The 26,115-nt window shown below is 37.7% G+C and overlaps 1 long non-coding RNA gene across 1 annotated transcript in view; it reads left to right on the forward strand.

Annotated features, from left to right (window-relative positions):
• The window catches only part of LOC109497401, a 121,900-nt gene extending 105,175 nt beyond the window's left edge, over positions 1-16,725 (forward strand). Inside the window, exon 5 of the long non-coding RNA XR_002740436.2 lies at positions 11,816-16,725. This is a non-coding gene — a long non-coding RNA (uncharacterized LOC109497401). The remainder of the gene's footprint in view (positions 1-11,815) is intronic.
• The last annotated feature ends 9,390 nt before the right edge of the window (positions 16,726-26,115 follow it).

A 26,115-nucleotide genomic window follows, 5' to 3' on the forward strand; every position in this document is an offset into this window, starting at 1 on the left:
CCCTCCCTATTGCCATGAACCTTACAGACACTGGGGTTTGTGATGATTGCCCAATATAGTAAATGGTGATAGGAGGAACCCATGTCTCATTCCCAGTCTCTTAATAAAAGCTCTCAATATTTCACCTCTAAATATGATAAGATTCTTTTTTTGGTTTATATTTATATTATTTGTCGGTGGGTTTTTTTTTTTATATTATCAGATAAAGAAGACCTTTCTACTTCTTGTAGAAGTCATTATCACAAATGGGTGTTGAGTTTTACCAAGTGCTTTTCCTGCCTCTACTGAGGTGACCTATTATTTTTCTCCCCTTTTTCTGTTAATTGCTAACCTACTTTGCTTGATTATCAAATGTTAACTGAATATTATATTTTTAGAATAACTCCATCTTGGTTATGATATAGTATCCTTATTATACAGAGCTTGATTATGTTTGCTATTATTTTGTTTAGAATTGTTACCTAACTTGAAGAGAAAGCTTAGTTTTACATTTTCCTTTTTAGAAAAACAAAGATCTTTGGTTACAGAGGCCAAGGAAATGCTCACTCATTACAGAAGTTGGGAAGGGTTCCTCTTCTCTATTGTCAGGAAGAGCTTGAGCCTGGGTGGTTAAGGTTGGTTAAGCATCTGACTCTTGGTTTTGGCTCAGGTCATGGTCTCATGGTTCCTGTAATCAAGCCCCGCGTCGGGCTCTCTGCAGACAGTGCAGAGCCTGCTTGGGATTCTCTCTCTGCCCCTCCTGTTCTCTCTCTCTCTCTCAAAATAAATAAACTTAAAAAAATTAACTGATTTACATGAAATCTCAAATTAATTGCCTAGGGTTCTAAATAATAGCCTCTTCTTACCTTTTTAATGCCTGCATGATTTCTAATGATGACTCCTTTTTCATTTCTGATATTGGTCTTTTGAGCCTTTTCTCTATTTTTCATCCATCCTGCTAGGAGTTGATTGATTTTATTAATCTTTTCTCAAAATTAACGTTTGGCTTTATTTTCTCTATTTGTTTGCTTTTTAATTTAGTTACTTTTAATTTAGTTACTTTTAATTTATAATGACTCAGATATGACTGCACCATAACATATAATTAGGCATCCAGATGTGCAACTATGTGCAGAATCATCATGAATGTGACACGTACAGACTCTGACCACCCAGGTATGTTGTGTAGGGTGGCCTCAAAATCACGCGCAGCCTTGCTGTTAGTGATGTGGTCTTCTGAGACGGGGAACGGTTTGTGGAATCATTCCCGTGAAACCAGATGCAGTCTTCTCTCCAGTTACAGTTATTACCAAAGATTCTATGTATATTAAAACAGTACAGAACTACTTTGTGTTAATATAAAGGAAGGTAGGCTCTAGGTAGATTTTTCATCGATGTAAATTTCTAGTGAGACAAGGTGAAGGTTGGCAGATTATCCTCACTATTTTATCATCAAAAATGGATCTGTCTTTAACTTCCCCATATCCACTAAAATTGAGGGTTGACTACTGGGCTCCATTTTTCTCTTCTGCTTGGACAAGCTGTGGCTCCCCAGGGCCTGCCCTAACTGAGACTTTCTCTGGGCTGTCTCCAGTCCACTCCTACTACATAATAATGCTCACTGACCACCGCTACAGCAATGCTAGTGCAAGATCTGTTCCCAGCCAGTGTGGCAGCCTGGATCTTGGTCTCTATAAAGCCTTGTGTGTATCCTTCCACCCCCTTCTTCACTTGGGTCATCCTGGACTGACCTGCAGTGCAGCCTGAGCCCTGCATTTCAACAGGTGGTTACCTTGCCATAAAGCTCCCTCCCTGGAGGTCCCAGGGGATTTTCCAGATCTCTAACTGGCATCAGGGCTGAATGGAGGCACAGTAAGTAAGTCCTGATTGGGTTTGGCACACCAAGTTCATTACATATTTTAAGGGCTCCGCCTAGATTATTTGTCAGTTTCAAAACCCTTCACACATGCTTTTACCTAGTTCTACTTCTGCCTCTTTGGGTCATTGACTACCTTTCTTGAGCCACCATGATGTTGTGGGTCAATGACAAAACCGTCATTCTCTGTGCTGGTAGCAAGTTCTAGGATGATGTTAACCCATCAAGTTACAGGGGCTGCAGCTTCCAGTCCCATAGTTAACTGGGATTTCTCCCACTGTGGGTCCCTTGCCACCGATGGAGTAAACATGTGCTTGATCCCAAGGCCCGCAGTTCAGGCACCTGCAGCACTGCCTGCACTGTGACAACACCCCCTTTTCAAGCACACCTACCCAGGTGACACATTGAATGTCTTCTAACCTTTTCTTTGACACAAGTCGCTGCTTTTCTACCATGCTAGAAGTAAGGCCAGCAGCAGGAGCAGGTTATGACCAGTGTCTCTCTGCTGCAAGGGCTACTCAATGACTGACGTGACTTGTTGAGACTCCTCCTTCTGTTGAAACTCCTACCAGCGGTGCTTCTGGAGACCCAGAGACTCCCGTAGCTAAGCAGCCCGTGTCCCCAGCTGCTCACCGGTGCACTACTCAGTCAGGACTGAAAAGGACCTTGGCCTTTGCAGGAGGAATGATGTTTTGTTTTGTTTTGTTTTGGTTTGGTTTGGTTTGGTTTGGTTTAGTTCTGCATCTCTATTTCCTCCTATGACCCAGCAGTAATTGTCAGAGGGACGTATGTGACCAGTGTTAACACAACTAACAAATGGTTAGCAAATGGTTGGTCAGACTTTCCCTGAGCGTTCATGTGGTATATAACAAGGTAGGGCAGACCTGGGAAAAGCATTTTTCCAAAAAGGATCCTTTTTATCTCGGCAGCTGTTCCGACACCAGGTCTGGATTGCACTGACATTGGCATCGACCTTGTTCATGTGTGTTTCTGCATTTCTGTACTGTCCTGATATTCCGGTTTCCTGACATCCTTGTCTACTCTGGGGTTCTTCCTTTACCTCCTCACCTGCTGGGGTTGGCACTATTTTCTTCTGCCAAATGCAGATGAATCAAAACCATGAGCAGAGAGGCTCATTTGAGCAGCCTGTTGAGAATTTGGCCTCATTCTGATTTTGGCCACAAGCTGACTCCTTATACATGTGGATTGCTCCTGAATTAGGTGCCCAAGGTAGGTAGTGCAATGTATTATAACATGAGAACGTGTATAGAATAGATTCTGGGGGCCATCAGTGTATATGAGCTACTTAGACATCCACTAAGACTTTTCTTTGTAAATATTTTCTTTATAGTTAGTCACTAAAAATTACAGAGCTTCAGTCACCCAAAATGTATTTCTTGTGCATACTCGCTGAAACCAGAAATGTAACCTGATTCTGAAATTGAAACAAGACATCGTATTCTGGTTTTCTTCATGGGAAATGACTGACTTTGGTAGAGTAGAAATAGAAAGTTAGAAGCTTATGAATAAGAACCAAAGATGTATAATGCCAAAGCACCCATTGCAAGGTCTGATGAATTGCATTTAATAGATACAATTTAAAATGGCTAAGGGTTCGTCAGCTTCGTGAAAAACTAAGCTATATCTGAGTTGGACTTTTGGCTGCTGAAAAACTTGCTAAAATATCTGGTCAGATGGACTCACTCTTAAACCCACAGATGGTTTCAGATGCTCCTGTGAAGCCACAGTGAAGACAGCAGGCATCTCCTCTCAGTGTCCTTGTCTGTTCCCTAGCTTCGTCACCAATGGCCACACCATGTATTTGGAGAAATATTTTCTCACTTAATAGGAAACCTGCTCAAGAGGGATTATGGAAAAAAAATAATACCTATTTCCATCAACCTTCTGTGGGCTTTTCCATTAATTTGCTATGTTGCCAACATAGAAAAGTCGGTTATGGAAATAAGAAAGTCTGCCATGGGAAGTGAATAAAGGACTACTTCTCACAAGGAGCACGAGCTGGGATATTAGGAAGTCAAATTTATACCATGCTAAGATATCACTTGTGGGAATTTTCACACATCATATTTCCTTCGTATAAAGATATATATTCAAGCACATTTGTAAAAGAAAAAAACCAACAAAAACAAATATGCAACAGAAAACAATACCATATTATCACACTTCTTAGTGTAGATCTTTACCAAGTGTCACAGAAAATATTCATAAAAGAATATCAACTGCAAAAAAATAAGTTATGGAATATATATTTATTTATATGTTCATACAAAAATCTAGATAGAGATACACCAATATGCAATAATGGGATTATCTCTGAATGGTAGGGCTTTAGGCAATTTTGTTTTTCTTTACAACTTCTAATTCTTCTACAATGGACTTGGATTGATTATATAATAAATATGCTGTAAACACAAGAAAGTATATTTCCCAATGTCCCAGCTTCTAGTCAGTGAAATGACTAGTAGGAACGAGAGTAGGTCCACAGTGTTGTGTAGTGACTTCACAGTCTTTTACTAGTTCCTGAGCTACCAGCTCTCTTGCTTCCTACCTCTTCTGTCCTACCTTAAACACCTGACGGGTTGATGGAAAATTCTTGTTGGCCTTAGCTTTTACCATGTGTGAAATGGGCTCATTTTATCATGTATTTCAAGTGAAATTTACAATATAGATATGGCTGGTTAGAAGCATGCCATCAGGTTATGTACCTTAAGATTACATCAAAATGGCTTATACATTTTTATCATTCACTGCTGTTTTAATTGTAAAAGACAAGGCACCCAGAAGACAGACGTCTTCTAGCTCAAACTATAAATGGCCAAAGTGTGGCACATTCAGTATTCTGTGTTTATTAGGACTACGTTTTCTCAAACAGCATGTCTATTACACTTATTTTTGCATCTCTGTTAGTATTAGTTAAATTATCAGTGTATTAGAGTCTTCCTAATAACCAGTACTTGAGGCTTCCTGACACATTGTTATACAGCCTTCAGCTTTTAATAAAAATTGTTTCACCGTAAAAGGAAAATGAATCTGTAATAATTATTGGCTTGTTTCAGGTTTGTCTTCAAGAGAGATTGAGCTGGTAGGCTAGGGGAATGTCCAGGAGTGGTGTTTACATAAGGACAAAGATGTCTAATACTCACTCAAACATGCTTTTATTCAAAGGCAAGTGGCAGAAATTGCTGCTCATAAGAAAGCAAATGTGAAAATGGCAGTTCTTCCACATACTGAATGTATACTCTGGGGTAGCTGCCTTAGGTATTACCTGTTGTTGTTGTTGTCTTAAGGTTTCATTTTATTTTTGAGAGAGAGAGAGAGAGAGAGACCAAGCGAGCAAGCCCAAGTCAGGGAGGGGCAGAGGAAGAGGGAGGGATAAAGAAGCTCAAGCAGGCTCCTCGCTGAGTGTGGAGCCCAATGCAGGGCTCGATCTCACAGCCATGAGATCATGACCCGAGCCAAAATCAAGAGTCAGATGCTTAACCAACTGAGCCACCCAGGCGCCCCACCTTAGGTATTATCTTTACACCTCACTACAATCCTGTTCTGTAAGTGAGGGAACTAAACCATAGACATGGCCTAACCCAACAAGCTGAGAAATGGCAGTTAGATTTTACACAATTTCAGTTTGATTTCAAAGTCCTGTCTTTCCTGAAGCTATAGGACACCGATAATTCTACCATGCCTTTATAGGAATTCTTATGCTTTTTACAGTGCCACCACATAATAAATACTGCAGATTTCTTTTGATCCCTACAACAATCAAAAGAAGTGTTTCTCGTCATATACACAGATATGGCTAATAGAAGTTTTTGCAATGGAAAAAAATCCAAAAGACATGGAGTTTTTGTTACTATAAATGTAAATCCTGTTCATTCTTTCCTGAAAGGTGTTGTGTGATACAAGACATTGAAACTTGCTTATTGAGAATAGAAAAGTCTTGGTCTCAGTTTTGATCCAGTTCCAAACCAAAGGAATCTTGTGCTGGGGCTTAAAACAGAGAGCTGAAATGATACACGTCCCTTGCTAGACTGGGAACCGCAATCCCTTAATTCAGATGACCTCAAGGCTTGACCAGAGAGTACTCAGCTGCTTCTTCCGGTTACCTTTTCATGCTGGCTTGTCCTTAATATAGCTAATGCTCCCCAGATGTATCAGCTGCTAGCTGTCTTTAACTCTCACTGGGCTCACATGCAGCACTGCCTGCTTTGCACCGAAATGGAGGGAGAAGAAATCTCTCCTAATGCAGAAAATTTCAAGTCTCTCAAGTGCCATCAGAGCAAAGCAATGCCATTCAGACAAAGCGACCAAATGCACATTTTTATTTTAAACATCTCATTTTTAAAAAAATAAAATAGAATACTGTAATAAACTTCCCCTGTACCATTACCCAGCTTCAACAAAATGATTTCATGTTGTAACATGAACCTCTTACCATGTACAGGATGGTTCCAGGATGATTTTGTAGCAAATTTCAGACATTTCATTTTGTCAACAAACATTTCAGTGTGTAACTCTAAAAGAAGAAGACTCTTCTTTCTACATAACCACAATACCATGATGGTAGCTTTAAAAATAAAAAAATTCTGAATGCCATCAAATATTTGGTCAGTGTCTACATTTCCAACTATATCTTTAATGTCACAAAGTTTTCTGGTTTGAATCAGGATCCAAACAAGGCCTACATGCCATTATTGATTAATATATTCCTTTCTCACCTATGGGGGGGTTCCCCTTCCATCTATTTTTCCTCTCTTCAGTTTATTTGAAGAAACTCGATTGTGTGTCCTGTAGAATTCTTTGTCCTGATTACATCTCCATAGCAGGGTTTAGCATATTCCTTTTTCCTCTGACTTGTCTGTGACTTAATAAATGGATCAGGAAGACTAACCAGATTCAGGTTTGATTTTTTGGAAAGATTCCTTCCTCTCTCAGGAGACACCTAATATCTGGTTTTCTTTCTGTTTTTGGTATTAGTAATAATTGATACTTAATGCCTACATCCACGAACTCATTTTGTGTTACAAATGGATGATATTCCAATTCTGTCATTTCTTTCTCATTTATTTGCTGACCTACCATAATTTACTCAGTGGTTCTTTGCTTATACATTTTCAAAGTAATGAGTTGATTCATTAGAGTCTTCCGATGGCTGACCAATTATTGTTTTAAGTATCATTATGAACTCATGGATTTAAACTGATGAATTTAAATATGTTTTTGTTTTTGTTTTTTTAGAGATAGTATGAGTGGGGATGGGGCAGAGGGAGGGGAAAAGAAAAAACCCAGGCTTCACACTCAGCCCAGAGCCCAATGCAGGGCTCAATCCTACCACCCTGGGATCATGACCTGAGCCAAAATCAGAAGTCAGGGCTCAACTGGCTGAGCCACCCAGGAGCCCCTGGTGAATTTCAATCTTTTGAAGGTTTTTTTTTTCCTCATTGATCTTCATATTGCTTCATCTTTGACAGTCTCTGAGAGCTGATTTTCAAGTTTTTGACACACACTTAATAATCTTTGATAGCTTCCTCATTATCTGATGTGACAAGAGTTTCCAAGACAAGCTTGTATATTTCCTGTCCTGGATCTGAATCTAGAATTAGCCATCTCTCCAAAGATCTCTTGTTCCTTTCAGAAGGAAATTGGATTTCAACACCACATCCTGGGGAGCAAGAGTGCTTCTAGGACATTTTGCTACTGGGTGCATCAGTGTTTCTTAGACTTTTCAGTTGAAAAAACTACAAATAGTTTCTTTCAAGCAGAAAATGTCAGTTTATACTGAGACTTCAAATTCAGGACTAAAAGCTCTTATTAATCTCTTCCTTCTGACATCAGTTTTTCCTTTCTCCCTTGTCAAGAATCTTGCCTGTCAAGGACACTGGATAATAGGATTATAATATCGCAGAATTATACTTTATGCATACAACATTTTTGAGTTACAAAACCATTGCTATCACCTATACTATGATTACTGAAAACTACCATTTTTTTCTAGCTTTTTTTTTTTTGTCCTTAAGGCATATATATTAGGGATGTACAATCAAAAACTGTTTTTGTTTTTTTGGTTTTTTTTTTTTTTTGGTTTTTTTTTAAATTTTTTTTTTTAACATTTTATTTATTTTTGAGACAGAGAGACACAGAGCATGAACGGGGGAGGGTCAGAGAGAGGGAGACACAGAATCTGAAACAGGCTCCAGGCTCTGAGCTGTCAGCACGGAGCCCGACATGGGACTCGAACTCACGGACCACGAGATCATGACCTGAGCCGAAGTCGGCCGCTTAACCGACTGAGCCACCCAGGCGCCCCAAAAACTGTTTTTTAAAAAATATTTTGGAGCACCTGGATAGCTTAGTCGGTTGAGCATCTGATTTTTGATTTCAGCTCAGATCCTGACCCTAGGGTCATAGGATCGAGCCCTGCTTTGGGCTCCATGCTGAGCAAGCCTGCTTAAGATTCTCTCTCTCTCTCCCTCTGTCTTTTTCCCCTGCTCTGTCTCTAAAAAAAAAAATAAATACAAACGAAAAGATATTTGGATTCATTTCTGAGGGGTTATGCCAGCACTAGTTACCGGTTTTGATTCACTTCTCTCATTTTAATTCAATTTTTAGGGACTTAATTTTTTATTATATAAAATTCTTACACAGATTCAAAGTCAATTCCATAGAACAAGGTATATTGAAAGAAATCTACCTTCTATCCCTGTTCCTTCATCCAATTCACTCTGTTCCCTTAGGGGAGATGTCAGCATTAGGATTGGTACCTATAATTATTACATATTGTATTTCTTCCCTTATTACCATTATTTACTCACTGTTCTATAATTAACTATATGCTAATGCTCACCAAATGCCCTTAAAATGATGTCTGTCCAGTCATTTTAATTGTCTGAAGGTTATTCTTGAATGGATACGTCAGGAATAACTCATGGGATGTTGGAAAGAGTTTGGCTTTATACTTGAAAAGCAACTTATCTGAGTAGAAAACAGTTGGTCCTGATTTTATTTTTGCTTTATCCTAGAAGGCATAAAATGTTGCTATTGAAAATTTTTTACAATTTTATTTTCTGTCAGTTATAAGTGACTTAGATTTCAAGATGTTTCCCAGATGTCAAGAGAATTTACTCAATTTCGTCAACAACCAGTAATTTCCTTACTTTCCTGTGTTCTCATTTTATTTTCCCAGGTACACAGTGTGTCCTTTCAACATGTACTGTCTTATGCATATATATTCTTAATTTTAGGAAAGTTTTTTTTATTATAGATTTTTAAAATATCTCATTTTATTGTTTTGGTTTTCTTCTTTGGGGACTTTATTATACGCATGTTATTTCTTCTTTTCCTATCTTTCATAAGGCTGAATGTATCAGAGATTTCCAGAGGGCTGATACCTGAACTGTACCTATTAAAAGCCCAGCTTTAAATGAGCAGTAAAATGTTAAGGAATATAAGCCTAAGGTCTATAAAGTCTAAGGATAGAATTGACTAACTACCAGGTGAATTGAATGCATATTCTCCTATGGTTCAGACGACCAGCAGGCTATATGTTTCCTAGTAATCTTATGTCCTCTTATTTTCTTAAGTGCCTAAAATAAGAAATTACATGAAATTTACTATTGCAAGTGAGATTATGCACAGTTTCCAAAGTAAAGTTTACAAAAACAGTTCCAGGGGAAATTATTTATAATTCATTTCTAGGTAAAACTTTGTTTTCCCTGTTTCTTTTTTTCTAATGAGGTCATCATAACCAGGCTTTCTATTTCCCCCTGGCTGCTAGGAATATGAGCCAAATTGTGGCTCAGTCTGGTAACAATAAACATAATTATGACAGGATCCTTATTGCATGCACGTATTCTTTAACTTGACCCCAATTTAAAGGTTTTTAAAATTTGGTGTGAAAGGACAAGTTTACAGAGAAACCATATACAAAATTTAGTTAGAATGTACATTTTTTTTCTGGGAAAATCCAGATATTTCATCAGATTTTTATTCTAAAAGAGATCTGTGATGCAGAAAGAATGTGAAAACTACTGTTCCTTTATTAATTATTTCATTAATAAAACAGAAGCTTCTATTTTAGTTTAATTTTAAATTCTCAGTGGTTTACCTCAAAATGAGTTATTTACTTTTGGAATCACACTAAGCTTATTTATTTATTTATTTTTAACGTTTATTTATTTATTTTTTATTTTTTTTAACGTTTATTTATTTTTGAGACAGAGAGAGACAGAGCATGAACGGGGGAGGGTCAGAGAGAGGGAGACACAGAATCTGAAACAGGTTCCAGGCTCTGAGCTGTCAGCACAGAGCGCTATGCGGAGCTCGAACTCATGCACCACGAGATCGTGACCTGAGCCGAAGTCGGCCACTTAACCCACTGAGCCACCCAGGTGCCCCAACGTTTATTTATTTTTGAGAGACAGTGTGAGTGGGGAAGGGACAGAGAGAGAGGGAGACACAGAACCTAAAGCAGGCTCCAGGTTCTGAGTTGTCAACGCAGAGCCTGACATGGGGCTCAAACTCGGGAATGGTGAGATCATGACCTAAGTCAAAGTCAGATGCTTAACCAACTGAACCACGCAGGTGCCCCAGCACACTAAGCTTTTTTTTTTTTTGTCTTGACAAAATATAATGAATAACAAACTGATGAATTTAACTTCAGACCTCAATCACTGAAAATGAAGTCATTCCATTTATAAGTCTAGATTATGTAATATGGGGGGGGTGTAGCTAAGCTCTTTTTCTACAAATATTAAGAGCCTGCTAAAAATAAAACTGGGTTCCCTAACTTTAGAAAGAATGCTAGCATCCTATGTGATCATTGTAAATAGTGTCCTCCTTAAAATACGTTGAGACACAAACCAATGAGGCAATTATTTCTATATAAGCTAGTTTCATTATATTTACTTTTTCTCTTCTTCTATAATGCATTGTGTTTTCTTGCACATGTGTAAATGTCTCGAGGTCTTTTGGTGAACATTTATCAAATTGGTCATATTATTTCATTATTGCCATATATCAGACACCTCTGGAGAAATGCTTCCATCCACTTAATGAAGAATCAAGGTCTGTAAATAGTTCTCTTGCTCAATGCATAAATACAGAAGATATTGTAAGCTAGAGTGTGTTATAGAATTAAAACAAATACTAAATTTACATTAATCTGATATCTGAGTAGAGTGAAGAGGTAGAACAAGGCACGCAGTGCTTGTTAAATCAAAGTTGACCAAACTTGGGAGGAAAAAAATTAAGCTTATGCTTAGGAATCCAAAATATCTCAATTAGATGTGCAATTGAATAGAATCACTTACCTAGAATGCATTCATTTTGTATTTTGTCAACGATTTCCTTTTAACTGTTTGTGTTCATTCTTTAAGCCTTTTTCTAGCAAACAGTAAGTTTGTAATTCTGTGAACAGATTGGCATTTCAATAAAAAGAGTTTTGTTGACTTGAGAAATAAAATTAACTTCTGGTTTTGGACCTATTGGAAATACGGTTGCCATTTCCATTCTTGCAAGGATCTGCAAAATTAGCTTTGAATAATTTCTTCCTGTTTTGCTATTCCTCGTGTAATTAAACACTTTAAAGTTCAGAGAATTTAGACTTGACTTGACATTTCAAACTGTTTAGAATGTGGCTGATGATTAAATGGTGAATAATGGTAATATACATAATTTTGCATGACATGAATAAAAACAGCTAGGTGAAATTTCACAAATCATTTGCCCTTTAAGCAAATGGTTACACATTTTTGGTCTGTTGATTTATGCAGTCAACTAGAATTAGTAATTAACTTGCAATCTGATGGACTTGAAGTCGGAGAAAAAGATTTGAGGTTGGAATTTGTTTCTATGAATGTTTTTGTAAATGTGGAGTCAGCTTAAATGCCCGAAGTGGATTCTGACACTGACACTTTTCTTCCTCTCTGCTGATTTGATTCATAGGGCCAGTACTTAAGTGGCTGAATAGTGAGGTTATAAGCAGTCATTATTAAGGTAAGCAAAGCCTCACTCTTGCTTGTGGTCGGACATCTGATTTTAATTGTGGGAGAGGTAGATAAACATTGATGCTATGGTAGGATAGAAGCTGGTATGCCATTTCTAAGTTCATTGGAAGCTTATAGCTTGCCAGTTTACACAGACATACGCACAAGAGGGTGGAAATAGAGCCTAGTTTCTGTATTCTTTGTTTCTGTATTCTACTGATAATTTTCTAGAGAGATAAATACAGCCTCAGATGTAACCCTAGATTTAAAAAGCAAAAATACAAAAAATGAAAATGGACTACCGTTCAGTTCACATGCCCTCACACCCACCCTCCAATCCCAACCTCTGGGTCTCACTGGGGCCACATTACTCAGTTGTTTATTCCTAAATCACACAATCCCTTTCTCTACCACTTATTTTCCCTAACTGCACTCCAACCCCTGCCAAAAACAAAAGACTAAAAAATAACATCAAAGAAGACCCCACAAAGGTTTTGTTTAACTTCCTTTTCACCCCACCTTCCACCAAATGAATTCCTTAAAAGTCACATCGTGATTAATCATGCTGGTTTTCAGTAGAATTTTCTACTAATGTAACACAAATCAGAATCATAAAGATGGAGGACTGAACATCATTCACAATCCTTGTTTCTTCTTCATGTTATGCTAGAGTCCTAAAACACAAAAACTGATTTTTGCCAATGTGTCCTCACTACATACTTAGCACTTCAGAGAGAAAATTTACCTTAATAAACTTAACTCATTATATACAAGCCTCAGCTTACAATTGATGTTACTTTTCAATAATTTTTTTCCCTCAACTTCCATCAAACTGAGTTTAAACTTACATGCTTACTAAATAGGGTGTGGATGACTTTTTATCTCTATTTTCTATTTATTTGCCTTTTCTGTATTCCCACTACCCAAAGATAAACCTGCAAAAAGCTTCAAAAGGTGATATTGATCACCTCCTTAAACTGAGGAAATAACCAGGAAATACACTCTGTGCCTCACTGACTTTGAACAGCCACCTGCATAACCAACCATCACTGAATAAAGACTTAGGATCCTTGCAGACAATAGGTCACATGTGGTTACAGGCAGCATTTTCAAGATCAAACCAGCTCTGAATTGCCATGGGCAAGCTATTTAAAATAAATCCATTGGGGAGATTTCACCTGCTGAATAGGGCTGTTCATGTAGTTCTTTGTAAAAGTTATCAATGGGAAGTAACTAAACTTCTATTACAATAGCTAAAATTAAAAACGACAACAACCTTTGCCAACATAATGCATGCTTATTCTCATCTTGGCATCTGTTTCTTGAGGGAATAGAAGGGAAATTTTATGTAAAATTTATGTATGTAAATTATAGCTCAAAAAAAAAAATAAAAGCATAATGTCTGCCATATAGTGACGGCTCCATGAAATGCTATTTTTGATAGCTCTCAAAAGCCAGAACTGTTACTCCTATGCAAAAATGACAGTGAATATGATTTACTTTGCGAGCGTTAGTTAAATAGATGTTTAAGAATTTCATTACTATATTTGAAGTAACTTTAATTCTTTGACCAAAATAAGGAATTTAAGGATTTCCAATAAGGATTCGGTACATTGGTGAATTTAATGAAGCTTTAATAGTTTAAAATAAATGATTTAAATAAAAATTAATTCAAAAATATTTAAGAACTATTTTTCCCCATGAATTAGTTAGAAAATTGTTCAATTATCCAGAATCTCTAACTTGAATGTTTTCTTCTTTTCAAATTGCCAAAGTAATACTTTTGGGTTGTAATAAGTAAAACAACATAATGCAGTTCAAAAGTGGGCAAAGGTAACATTCACCTGCCCCAGCAGCCCAAATTCTTAATTAACCCACCCCATCCCAAGGTCATCCCCTGGAGATTTGATTCCGTATCTTTCCAAACCCTTATTCTTGCTCAGGCAAACACATAGCCATAGATATATCTGTATAGAGATGCTATTTATTTCCTTTATCCTGAAATAGAATCAGAAAGTACGCATTACTTAATTGTTACTTTTTTCTGTTTAATACGTTATGGACATCTTCATAAGAGATCCATCTTGCTCTTCTAATTTCTGTAAGCATGCATATACACCTATAATTTCACACACATCATATCATATTATGGTTCTTCATTAGTAGTCTCTTCCCGACTTTAATTTTCTGCTTACCTTACTTCCCCACCTTCTCTATCCTTTGCTCTCATTGTCCCTTTCACTCCTCATATTTTGTATCCTTTTGTAATTTAATGTACGTACTCATTCCATACACTTTTTTGTCGTTGTTTACAAAAGTGGAATATTAAATACTCTTCCATTCACGTCATTTTCCTCCTTCAACACATTTTGGAATACCCCCAAGTCGCCCATCAGTTCACAGAACTTAATTATTCTTTAATAATAATTGCTAATGTTTTATAATAGTCCATGCATAATTTGTTTAAGTGTTTTCCATGTGTTGGCATTCATCTGGCTTGCATTTTATTTTGTGCCACCTTAACCAGTGCTGCAATAATTTGTTTTTTTTTTTGTATTTTCCGTTATATATTCTGATACTCATACCCATGGAATCGATTCCCAAAAATTAGACTATGGGGCTGAAGTGTATGCAAAGGTTTAATTTTAATAGATATTTTCAGTTCTTTTCCCAAAAGATGGTAACCATTTATATTGCCACCATATCTGTGTCATCAATAGATATTATTACTCATTTTCTATTTTTATAGTTATATAAGAGTTGTTGAGAACTGTTATGGGACAATTTCTGATTCTTTGATAACTCTGAGTAGCCTTAAACCAGAGAGGAGAGAGTGAACTATGACTGCCTTACTCCATCCTCAGGGTGACCTGTTACAATGAAAACATCATGAACTGAATTTGCCACATGCGCACTGATTAGCAGTCACCAGAACAGTGCAGCTATTCCTGTAGACAATCTAAAATTTCTACTCTCTGTCCTTACCACACTCTGAGAGCACCTTTCTTTAAAGGTCTATCGCAAGGGAAATGTGAGAAAAATTTCGGCAACAAGATCGCTTCTTCGTCAATCAGCAAAGATGACAAAATCCTCCCTTAAGTGGTTGTGATGTTAGGGTGGGGCTGTGGTGGCAGAAGGAGTTACTACGGTCCTAAGGCTTTGTTTGCTGCAGAAGTGTTAGTATGTTGAGCTCACCCGATTCTCATACCCTATTTGTGACAGGGTAGAGGGGCCCACACTAATTTCCTTGGTGATCTCACATCTTGATCACCTGTCATTTCACCAGTGAAAACTCCTTTCTAATCAGCAAATGCAATAGTTGAGATTTAGTCTGCATTTTTTAAATGTTTATTTTTGAGAGAGAGAGCATGAGTGCGCATAAGCGCATGAGCAGTGGGGGGTTGGGGGCAGAGAGAGAAGGAGGCAGGATTTGAAGCAGCCTGTGTGCTGACAGCAGAGAGTCCAATGCGGGGCTCGAACTCACCAACCGTGAGATCATGACCTGAGCCAAAATAGAAGCTTAACTGACTTCAATTGAAAGTATTCTGTGTATTGTTTTCTGGAGAGTGGATACCTGATAGGGTCTCTCAAAAGCTAACCAACCCACCCTGAAGTGTGAAGTCAGGGTTAGGAAACTGCAAATGTTAACCAACTTTTCCAGGTTGTAGATTGCAGATGGCTTATACACATACATTATATTATCCAAAATGGAATATTTTAAAATAGATATGGTACAGCAGGTGAAAGGCAGCAGCTTGGCGTGGCTGCTTTTCCAATAGCAAGTGACAAGAAAAAAGAAAACTAATTTCTCCATTTTACTGAATATGCTCCAAAAATTTTAAGGCATCGGAGTGGGACCTCCAGTAGCCAAGACCAGAGGAGGAGAGGAGGAAGAAAAAGACAGCACTCAGAATATGGCAGCTGAGTGGATATGTTTGTAAGCTCATGGGTATGGCGTTAATGCTTAGAGAAAGAGGCCTTATGGAAATTGTTTGCAGGTGGGGAGCAAATGTGGACAAACTGGGCCTGCTTCATAACGTTTGACATATGTGTCTTCACAACTCTTCCTAATGGTCAAAGCAGCTCATTTAGGGTTCAAAATGCCCAAGGCTGCACTATAAGTGGTAACAAACAGATTGGAACAAATCCTTTTTGCACAGAACACACTCATATTTCAAGGGAAATCCTAAAAACACAGTAACAAAGCTACAAACTGTTCCATCATTTTCCAAGGTATGGGGAAATGTTTCAAAGACACATGATTATAGTTATTGAACTTAAGTTGTAGGTCTAATATGATAAGCATTGAGGATATGAAGGGACGAAATGCTTTCCCAGCGATAATGGAATAACTTTGAGTAATAGCCATTTGGTTGCCTTTGTTTTTGACACAGTGGTGGGAGCACGTTATGGTCACTGCTGTTTGATAAATGACCTTCCCATCATTCTCATTTTGTGGGTTTAGGCCAGACACCCATATTGTGACTTGGTTGGTGTGGAGGTTGGTGTTTCACTGTATTTTTAGAATATTTAGTCTATTTAGAAAGTTTACATAATTTTGGTTACAGTGACTAAAGTGACTAGGACTAAAATAAGATTGGCTTCTACAAAAACAAACTCTTCTAGCATTCGAAGGTGGCATTCATTGTGTGCAGAAGTGAGAGGGGTATGGTCAAATACTTCATATCTCGTTGATATTTCCTGGGTAGTTTATACCATACTTGAAATCTACTGAATCAAGAATTCTTTGTCGACTGATGTTTAAACATGTATTCTAATATGTATAGCATATAAACTTATAAAATGGATTTTCATAGCTATTATACACACATACATGCACACACATATGTATGTGTATGATTTGTAAGCACAGTGAAAGAATGTTAGTTTTTAATTAATTTTAAAGACTTTAAGAATTTTAATTACATTAATTTTGATTAATTTTAATTGAAGAATGGTACTTGAGATCTAGTTGAAATGGAATCACATTTTGCTTAACAGTTAAATAATATATTACAAATATTTTTAAGGTGATATTTTAATGATGATTGAAATAACTGGAAAATTATAAAGAAATGTACATAGATGAACAAAATAAACATATATATACACATACATATATGTGTATATATATGTATATGTATATCTATGTGTATATATGTAAAATATTATGTAAATATGTAATGTGTATAATATTACATATATCTTTGATAGTAATCCTTTGAAGTTGTATGACTTCATCTATATTTTTCTCATTTGTGAATTACTTTTTCATTTTGTTTATGTGCCTCTTATGGACAAGAAGTTCTTAATTTTAATATAGTCAAACTTATTAGTCTTTTCCTTATGGTTTATGCTTTTCATGTCTTATTTTGACAACTCTTCCCTACCCTGATTCATAAAGATATTCTCCTATGTTCTCGTCTGAAAGTTTTATATCTTCGTCTTCTGCATTTAAACCGTTATCCACTTGGATTTTATTTGTAGCAAAATTATACTGTCTTCTTTCCTACATTTTTATAGTAAGTATTTTTTAAAGTGTATTTATTTTGAGAGAGAGAGAGAGAGAGAGAGAGAGAGAGAGAGAGAAGGAGCAGAGAAGGGGCAGAAACTCATGAACTACTTTTTTCTTTGTCTTTTTGTTTCTTAAATTCCACATATGAGTGAGATCAGATAGTATTTGTCTTTCCGTGACTGACTTATTTCCCTTAGCATTATATCTTTTAGATTCATTTATGTTGTTGCAAATGACAAGATTCTGACCGGTGTGAGGTGATACATCATTATGGTTTTGATTTGCATTTCCCTGATGATGAGTGATGTTGAGCATCTTTTCATGTCTCTGTTGGCGATCTGTCTGTCTTCTTTGGAGAAATGTCTGTTCATGTCTTCTGCCCACTTTTTAATTGGGTAATTAATTTGTTTGGGTGTTTTGATGTTGAGTTGTATCAGTTCTTTATATATTTTGGACACTAACCCCTTATCAGATATATCATTTGCAAATATCTTCTCCCATTCAGTAGGTTATCATTTTGTTAATTGTGTCCTTTGCTATGCAGAAGCTTTTTATTTTGATGTAGCCCCAATAGTTTTGTTTTCATTTTTGTTTTTTGCTTTTGTTTCCCTTACCTCTAGATATATGTCTAGAAAAATGTTGCTATGGTCAATGTCAGACAAATTATTGCCCGTGCTCTCTTCTAGAATTTTTATGGTGTGAGGGCTCACATTTAGGTCTTTAATCCATTTTGAGTTTATTTTGTGTATGGTATAAGAAAATGGTCCAGTTTCACTCTTTTGCATGTAGCCATCAAGTTTTCCCACACCATTTGTTGAAGAGACTGTCTTTTTCTCATTGGATATTCTTTCCTCCTTTGTTGTAGATTAATTGGCCATATAACTGTGGGTTTATTTCTAGGCTCTCTATTCTGTCCCATTGATTTATGTGTCTATTTTTGTGCCAGTACCATACTGTTTTGATTACCACAGCTTTGTAATATATCTTGAAATCTGGGATTGTGATACCTTCAGTTTTATTCTTTTACAAAATTTCTTTGGCTATTCAGGGTCTTTGTGGTTCCATACAAATTTTAGAATTATGTGTTCTAATTCTGTGAAAAAGTGTTACTGGTATTTTGGTAGGGGTTGCATTAAATGTATAGATTGCTTTGGGTAATTAGGACATTTTAACAATATTTGTTTTCCCTCCTCCACAGTAAATCTTTACTTGGTCTGGACTTTCCTGGGAAATAGAATCTGAGATGGAGATTCATGTCCAGGAGTTTATGCCTTGTAGTCAATACCTGAGAAAGAGTGAGACAAACAAGATGGGGCAAATGGAGAAGTTTTTTTGTGGTTCAGCTTGTTAGAGGATTCAGTGGATATCCTGGGGACCCTGGAGCTGGGTGTTCCCTTCAGAGGTGTCCTAAATTGAGATAAAGGGGCCAGGCCTTTTATTTTTTTTAAGTTTATTTCTTCATTTTGAGAGAGAGAGCAGGGGAGGGGCAGAGAGATAGGGCAAGAGAGAGAATCCTAAGCAGGCTCTGCACCAGCAGCACAGAGCCTGATGCTGGGCTCAATCTCATGGACCATGAGATCACGATCTGAACCAAAACCAAGAGTCAGATGCTTAACTGACCGAACCACCCAGGTGCCCCAAGGGGCAAGGCCTTTTAATGCCCGTAAATATCTGAGACTGTGATTATCAAGGCCTTCTTAGGACACGGCTCCTGTATTTGTCCATTTACTGTCAAAATTAGGCAAGGGAGTCACGGAAGATGATACAGTGGTTTACGTAAGTGCAAATCTGTTCTTTCTTACCTGTATAACACAGCCCTACTTCCTCCTGCATATGATTAAAGCTGATTATCCTTTTTTTCTTGTCTGCTGTTCTCTTGACACAAGAAGTCTTCAGGGATTGGGCAGTATCCATAGTTTAAAGTTGAATCGAGCTCTAGCTGTTTTTGTAGTGGAAACACTTCTCCTTTGGGAAACAGAAACTACGGGTTGCAGAGATATATCTTGGAAGATGGCATTCCATCTTTTTTAGGTATCAACTTCAAGTTCATGCTTCACCTATACCTTCAAAAGGCCATTCAGTTGCTCTACGAGGCCAGTACATTCTGGATAGTGTATTTTGTGATCGGATCCAAGGATCCCACGGACATGTCTATTGTTGTAAAGTCTTTTCTGTGAAGTGGAACCCTTGGTCCATGACAGTAGTAGATAGTATTCTCTGTTTTATGTTGGCCAGTCACTGTGAGCCTTCAGTTGTGCTGGCCAAAGTCCTGCAGGTAGGAAAGGTGAACTGTACCCATAATATCAATTCTAGATGAGATAAATTGCTGCCCCAGCCAAGGGTGAAAGTGGTCCTGTGTTAGTTTTCTAGGGCCACAATAACAAAACCACACTCTGGATGGCTTAATACAACAGAAAATTCTTCTCTCACAATTCTGCAGGCTACATACAAGTCTGTAATCAAGGTGTCAGCAGGGCCATGACCCTATCTCCTAGCTTCTTGTGGTTGTCAGCCATCCTTCATGTTCTTTTGTTTACAGCAACATAACTCCCAATCTCTGCTTCTGTCATCACATAGCCATCTTACCCCCATATGTCTATGTCTTCACATGTATTCTCTCTGTGTCTGCCTCTGTGTCTCTTTGTCTCTTCTTATAAGGATACCAGTAATGTTGGGTTAAGGACGCACTCTACCCCACCTCATCTTAACTTACATCTTCATTACACCCTCAAAGACCATATTTCCAAACAAGTTCCCATATACAGATCCCACATTGGAACCTCTACATATATATTTGGGAGCCACAATTCAAGCCACAACAGGTCAGCTGTAATCAGTATGCCCCTCAAGTGGCTGCTTGTTTTCCATGGCTCAGGGGGCTCAGGTTTTCCATGAATCAGGGGGCTCAGGATAGCTTCCTGCTACTGGAAGGTGGGGCATCTGGTAGCAGCAATAGCTTGCTCAGCCTTGATGAGTAGAAGCACTTGCTGTTGGACCCATGCACAGCTTCCACCCCTGCCAACCATAAAACGACTTCATTCTTAAGCCCATTGTGCTAGCACTGACATGACCAATGGCAGAGGCTGGCTGTGGTCAGTTTTTCACACCATCCATCTGTTGCCCATTTAACATTTCTTATATTGTGAATGCTCACTGATAGGTGTTATCACGTGAATTTAAAATACTGTGTACCTCAGGCTGTGTTAATCTGCTCTAGCAAAGGTACCTCATCCGACATAGCACCTGTGACTGGGAGTACGCCTTGGTTAAGTTCACAGTAGACAACTGTCATCCACCAAGATCCATCTAGTTTTCGAAGGACCACAAAGGTGAGTTAAATGAGTGTATGGCAGGGACCACCAACTCTGCACACTTTAGGATTTTAAGAGCAGCACTCATGTCTGGCATCCACCCTCAATTCTAAGACACAATATTGTTTGTAACTTACTATTTTGGTGGGAGAAAGGAGAGAACATTCAGAGGTTTCAACTTGATCAAAAATAAATGTGAAGGTTATGCCAAGTACCAAGTATACTGTTTCCATTTTAAATTCAGGATGGAGAGAAGTGACCGCTGACTGGATCATAGACTCAGTGGACACTCTGTGAGCTGGACTTGGGTCAAGATTCCTTTTATTACTTCCCTTCTATATGCTCTCATTCCAAAAGGAGAACCATTTACCACTTCAGATCAATTCAGTCCCTGTGCCCAACAGACCTCTATATGTTTGAGTTTTCCCCTTTTCCCACTGCTAACTAGCTTTTATATCCTTTGAGGGAAGCCTAGAAAAATGACTACTGATTGCTGTGGTGGTGTGGGGTCCTATCTTCTAGCCATCTAGCCTCTGCTTAAGCCCAGTGGGTCTGGATCAGAGAAGTGTCCATCTCTCGGGCACCTAGGGAAACTGTATTCTGTTAAATATCTCCGTGGCTCTCCTGACTGCCTCGGGAACCTACCTTTGTTTGTGACAATTGTGCTCACCTCCATTCTGATGGTTAAGCCACACCTCCTAGTCTGTAGTATTTTGGGATCATCCCCATTGCTATCTGTGAGCCTAGTCCTGTAGTGACAATTCCTAACTCAAAATCAAAGAGCTTCTCAGTGATGCTGGTTTCTGTCTCATTAGCACATTCTTTATTGTTCTAATAAATGGAGTGTTCTCCAGGCCCTCCTGTAGAATAGTCAGTTGACAGGATTTTTGGTCTTTATACTATATCTACTTTTGAGGGTCTACTTCTGTGAACTTTTGACGCCTTCCTCTGCTTTCTGCTATGGCAGTTCTGGCACCCCTATTTCACTTAGTGGGCGCTGTTGGTTTTTCCAGGCACCCAAGAATTAGCCTAGCTGTGTATTACCACTGTTTCCTGCAGTCCTTGTGGAAGGTTTAAGTCTTACACGACTTACGTTACACAGTAGAAGTGTGCTCCCAAATCAAAAAACTCCTCTTTATCCAATTTTATGATCTGACCAGCACCTTCCGAATCCAGTTCCATGTGTCTCCTGGTGACACATGCTGACTGGCTCCACAGTGCCATCTACAAACATCTAGTGACTTTTATTGGAAGTTCACTGCATCTATATAGCATCATTTAGGAATCACAGACTCTACAGGAACAGGTTATTTCTCTCCACTTGTTTAGGACACCCTTGAGGATTTTTTTTAAAGATTTTATTTTATTTTATTTTATTTTATTTTATTTTATTTTATTTTATTAAATAGGCTCCATGCCCAGTGTGGGGCTCAAACTCCTAACCCTGAGATCAAGAGTCACACAATCTACCAACTGAGCCAGCGAGGTGCTCCTTATCCTTGATGATTTTTATCAACATTTAATAATTTGCTCCATTAAGGCTTTGCATGCCTTTTGATATACTTATCCTTGGGTACTTTTATATTTTTGGTTGCCACTGAAAATGCCCTTCTTAAAACTGATTTACAGCTTCTTGTATCTAATGTGTAAATACAACTGAATTTTATATACTGATTTTTGTTTCAGAACTTGCCAAACCTTCTTATTAAATGTCTTAATTTTCCTATAATTTCTTTAGATTTTCTATATTAAGATTAAAAATTATGCCCTCTTCAGAAACATGAGACTTTTGGTTCTTCTTTTTCTTCTTTATTACTTTTATTTCTTTTTTTCTTATTCCATTGCACTAGGTAGGTCTCACGGTCAGTGGCTTGAATAGAAGTGATGGTAACATGCCTGAAAAGAAAAGGATGCCCCTTTTCTTCTTCATCTTGATGTTTGCTATGCATTTTTTATTTGTATGGTTTGTTTTCTGTTTTTTTTTTTTTTTAGAGAGAGAGAGAGAGCATGAGTTGGGGAGAGGGGCAGAGGGGAGAGAGAGAGAGAGAGAGGGGGAGAGAGAGGGAAAGAGAGAGAAAATCATAAGCAGGCTCCACACTCAGCATGTGGAGCCAGGCATGGGGCTCAATCCCATGACCTGGGGATCATGACCTGAGTTGAAATCAAGAGTTGGACGCTCAACTGACTGAGCCACCCAGCCTCCCCTATTTATATGTTTGCCTTTTATAAAATTAGTGAATTTTTATGCTTTTCTAGTTTGCTAATATATTTCTTAGATCATGTGTAGATAATGAATATTTTTAATAAAATAAAATTAACATACCCTGTTATATTAGTTTCAGATGTACAATATATCTATTCAACAATTTTATACATTACCTAGTGCTCACCATGATAAGTGCAGTCATCGGTCATAAATCAACATTATTACAATATTATTGACTATATTCCCAATGCTATGCTTTTCGTATCTGTGACTTATTTATTTTATAACTGGAAAATTGTACCTCTTAATTCCCTTTATCTGTTTTGTCCATCTCCCCACGTACCTCTCCTCTGGAAACCTTCAGTTTATTCTTTGTATTTTTTTTTTAATTTTTTTTTCAACGTTTATTTATTTTTAGGACAGAGAGAGACAGAGCATGAACAGGGGAGGGGCAGAGAGAGAGGGAGACACAGAATGGGAAACAGGCTCCAGGCTCTGAGCCATCAGCCCAGAGCCTGACGCGGGGCTCGAACTCACGGACCGCGAGATCGTGACCTGGCTGAAGTCGGACGCTTAACCGACTGCGCCACCCAGGCGCCCCTATTCTTTGTATTTAAGAGTCTATTTGAAAAAAAAAGAGGTTATTTGTATTTTGTTTGCTTATTTGTTTTGTTTTTTAGATTCCACACATAAGTGAAGTTATGTGGCATTTATCTTTGTATGACTTATTTCACTGAGCATAGTACCCTCTAGCTCCATCCATGTTGTCACAAATGACAAAATCTCATTTTCATAGCTGCATAATATTCCAGTATGTATATATACTACATCTCCTTTATTCATTCATTTATCGATGGACACTTGGGTTGCTTTATATCTGGGTTATTATAGATAACACTGCAATAAACATAGGGATGCATATATCTTTTCAAATTGTATTTTCATTGGTGGAGGGTTGATGGTAAACACCCAGTAGGGGAATTCCTAGATCATATGGTATTTCTCTATTTTTAATTTTTTTAACGTTTATTTTTATTTATTTTGAGAGAGACAGAGCACAAGTGGCAGAGAGGGGCAAAGAGAAAGAGAGGGAGAGAGAGAATCCCAAGAAGGCTTCACGCTGTCAGTGCAGAGGCCTAAGCAGCGCTCAATCTCACGAACCACAAGATCATGACCTGAGCCAAAATCAAGAGACATATGCTCAACTGACTGAGCCAGGCAGGTGCCCCTATTTTTGATTTTTTGAGGAAACTTTGTACTGTTTGCCAAGATGGCTGCACCAATTTCCATTCCCACCAACAGTGCACAAGGGTTCCCTTTTCTCCACATCCTCACTAACATTTGTTATTTCTGTCTTTTTGATACTTGCAGTTCTGACTGATGTGATATCTCATTGTAGTTTTGATTCACATTTCCCTGATGATTAGTGATATTGAGCATCTTGGTCATCTGTATGTCTTCTTTGGAAAACTGTATTGAGTTCCTCTGTCCATTTTTTAATCAGATTGTCTTTTTTGTTGTTGTTGACTTGTGTATATTCTTTATGTATTTCAGGTATTAATCTCTTATCAGATATATCATATGTAAAAATTTTCTTCCATTAACTAGGTTTCTTTTCTTTTTTATTGATGGTTTTCTTTGCTGTGCAAAAGCTCATTACTTTGATGTAGTCCTAATAGTTTATTTTTGCTTTTATTTCCTTTGCCTGAGGAGATTTATCCATAAATATGTTGGTAATGGCAATGTCCAAGAGATTACTGCCTATGCTTTCTCTCGGAATTTTATGGTCCTAGATTTCACAGTTAGGTCTTTATGGATACTTAATTTTTAAAAAATTTTTAATGTTTATTATTTATTTTTGAGAGAGATACAAAGAGAGACACAGCAGGAGCGGGGGAGGGGCAGAGAGAGAGGGGGACACAGAATCTGAAGCAGTCTCCAGGCTGTGAGCTGTCAGCACAGAACCTGACAAGGGGCTAGAACCACAAACTGTGAGATCATGACCTGAGCTGAAGTCAGTCGCTTAACTGACTGAGCCATCCAGGTGCCCCTGAATATTGAATTTTTAAATGTTTTCTCTGCATATATTAAGATAATAACCTGTCTTTCTCCCTTTAGCAATGTGAAAAGTTATATTAGTTGATTTAGTATTAAACCAACATTGCAATCTAGGGATAAGCTTTCCTTATGATGTATTAACTTCTCATATCTTACTGTATACAGATGGCTAATATTTTATTTAATTACTAATATTTTACATTTTTGTTCAAGAGTATAGTTGCTATGTAATTTTTATTTATTTGACTCTTCTGGTCAGGTTTGAACATCAAAATACTCATCATAAAATGAGATGGGATGTTATTTTCTCTTTCTCTCTTCTCTTGGAAGAGTTTTGTGAGGCTAAAATTATTTTTTCCTTGAATGTGTGGTAGAACTACTCTGTAAAGTTGTCTGGGTCTGATGTTTTCTTTGCGGAAAAATTTTTATTGACTTTGAATCATCTTTACTCAGGGAAAATACGTGCTTCTTGGTATTTTCTGAGACACTAATTCACTGGCAGGTGAATCATAGTACTTTTACTTTACCAAATTACGCCCAACATCATTATCTATGAGAGAGAATATACTTACTGAATTTCTACCAACAGTGGCTAGAGATTACTGAATATTCCTGCTTCTATGGCAGAATTCCTGGCATCTCATTAGAAATCACTTCACAGAGAAAGACAAATGCAATTACAAAGAATTTCAGAGAACAGGATTCTGATAACAAATGTGTAGTAAAAATATAAGTAACAATTACAGGGCTCAGAGAAGACATATCTATTTTGATCAGAAGAGAATAAAGAAAGATATGTAGAGCTTATAGGTGCCTTAGAGCTTGGGATCCTGGAGAGGAACACCATGGTTAGTAAGCCGACTCTGCCACTTACAGCTGCCGCTCACTAGTGCCCTTCAGAAACTAGCATCCACATCTCTAAAATGTGGGTAATAATGGTTCCTATCTCAAGCATCATTGTGATGATAACTATTAGAGCCTGGTAAGTGCTTACTATATGTTATCTATATCAGTTTTTCCAGGACAAATGTTAGAAAATACATTCTGAAAGACAAACAAAATGGCAGTCATGGCAGGCAAGTAGGATGGCTAAGGAGGAATGCTAAGTTGGGAGTAGAGCATCTTTTCCAGAAGGTATCCAGGACCAAACTATAGTTGGACAAGAAGCT

Source organism: Felis catus, chromosome A2, assembly GCF_018350175.1.
Source record: "Felis catus isolate Fca126 chromosome A2, F.catus_Fca126_mat1.0, whole genome shotgun sequence".
In the NCBI taxonomy this organism is placed as follows: domain Eukaryota; kingdom Metazoa; phylum Chordata; class Mammalia; order Carnivora; family Felidae; genus Felis; species Felis catus.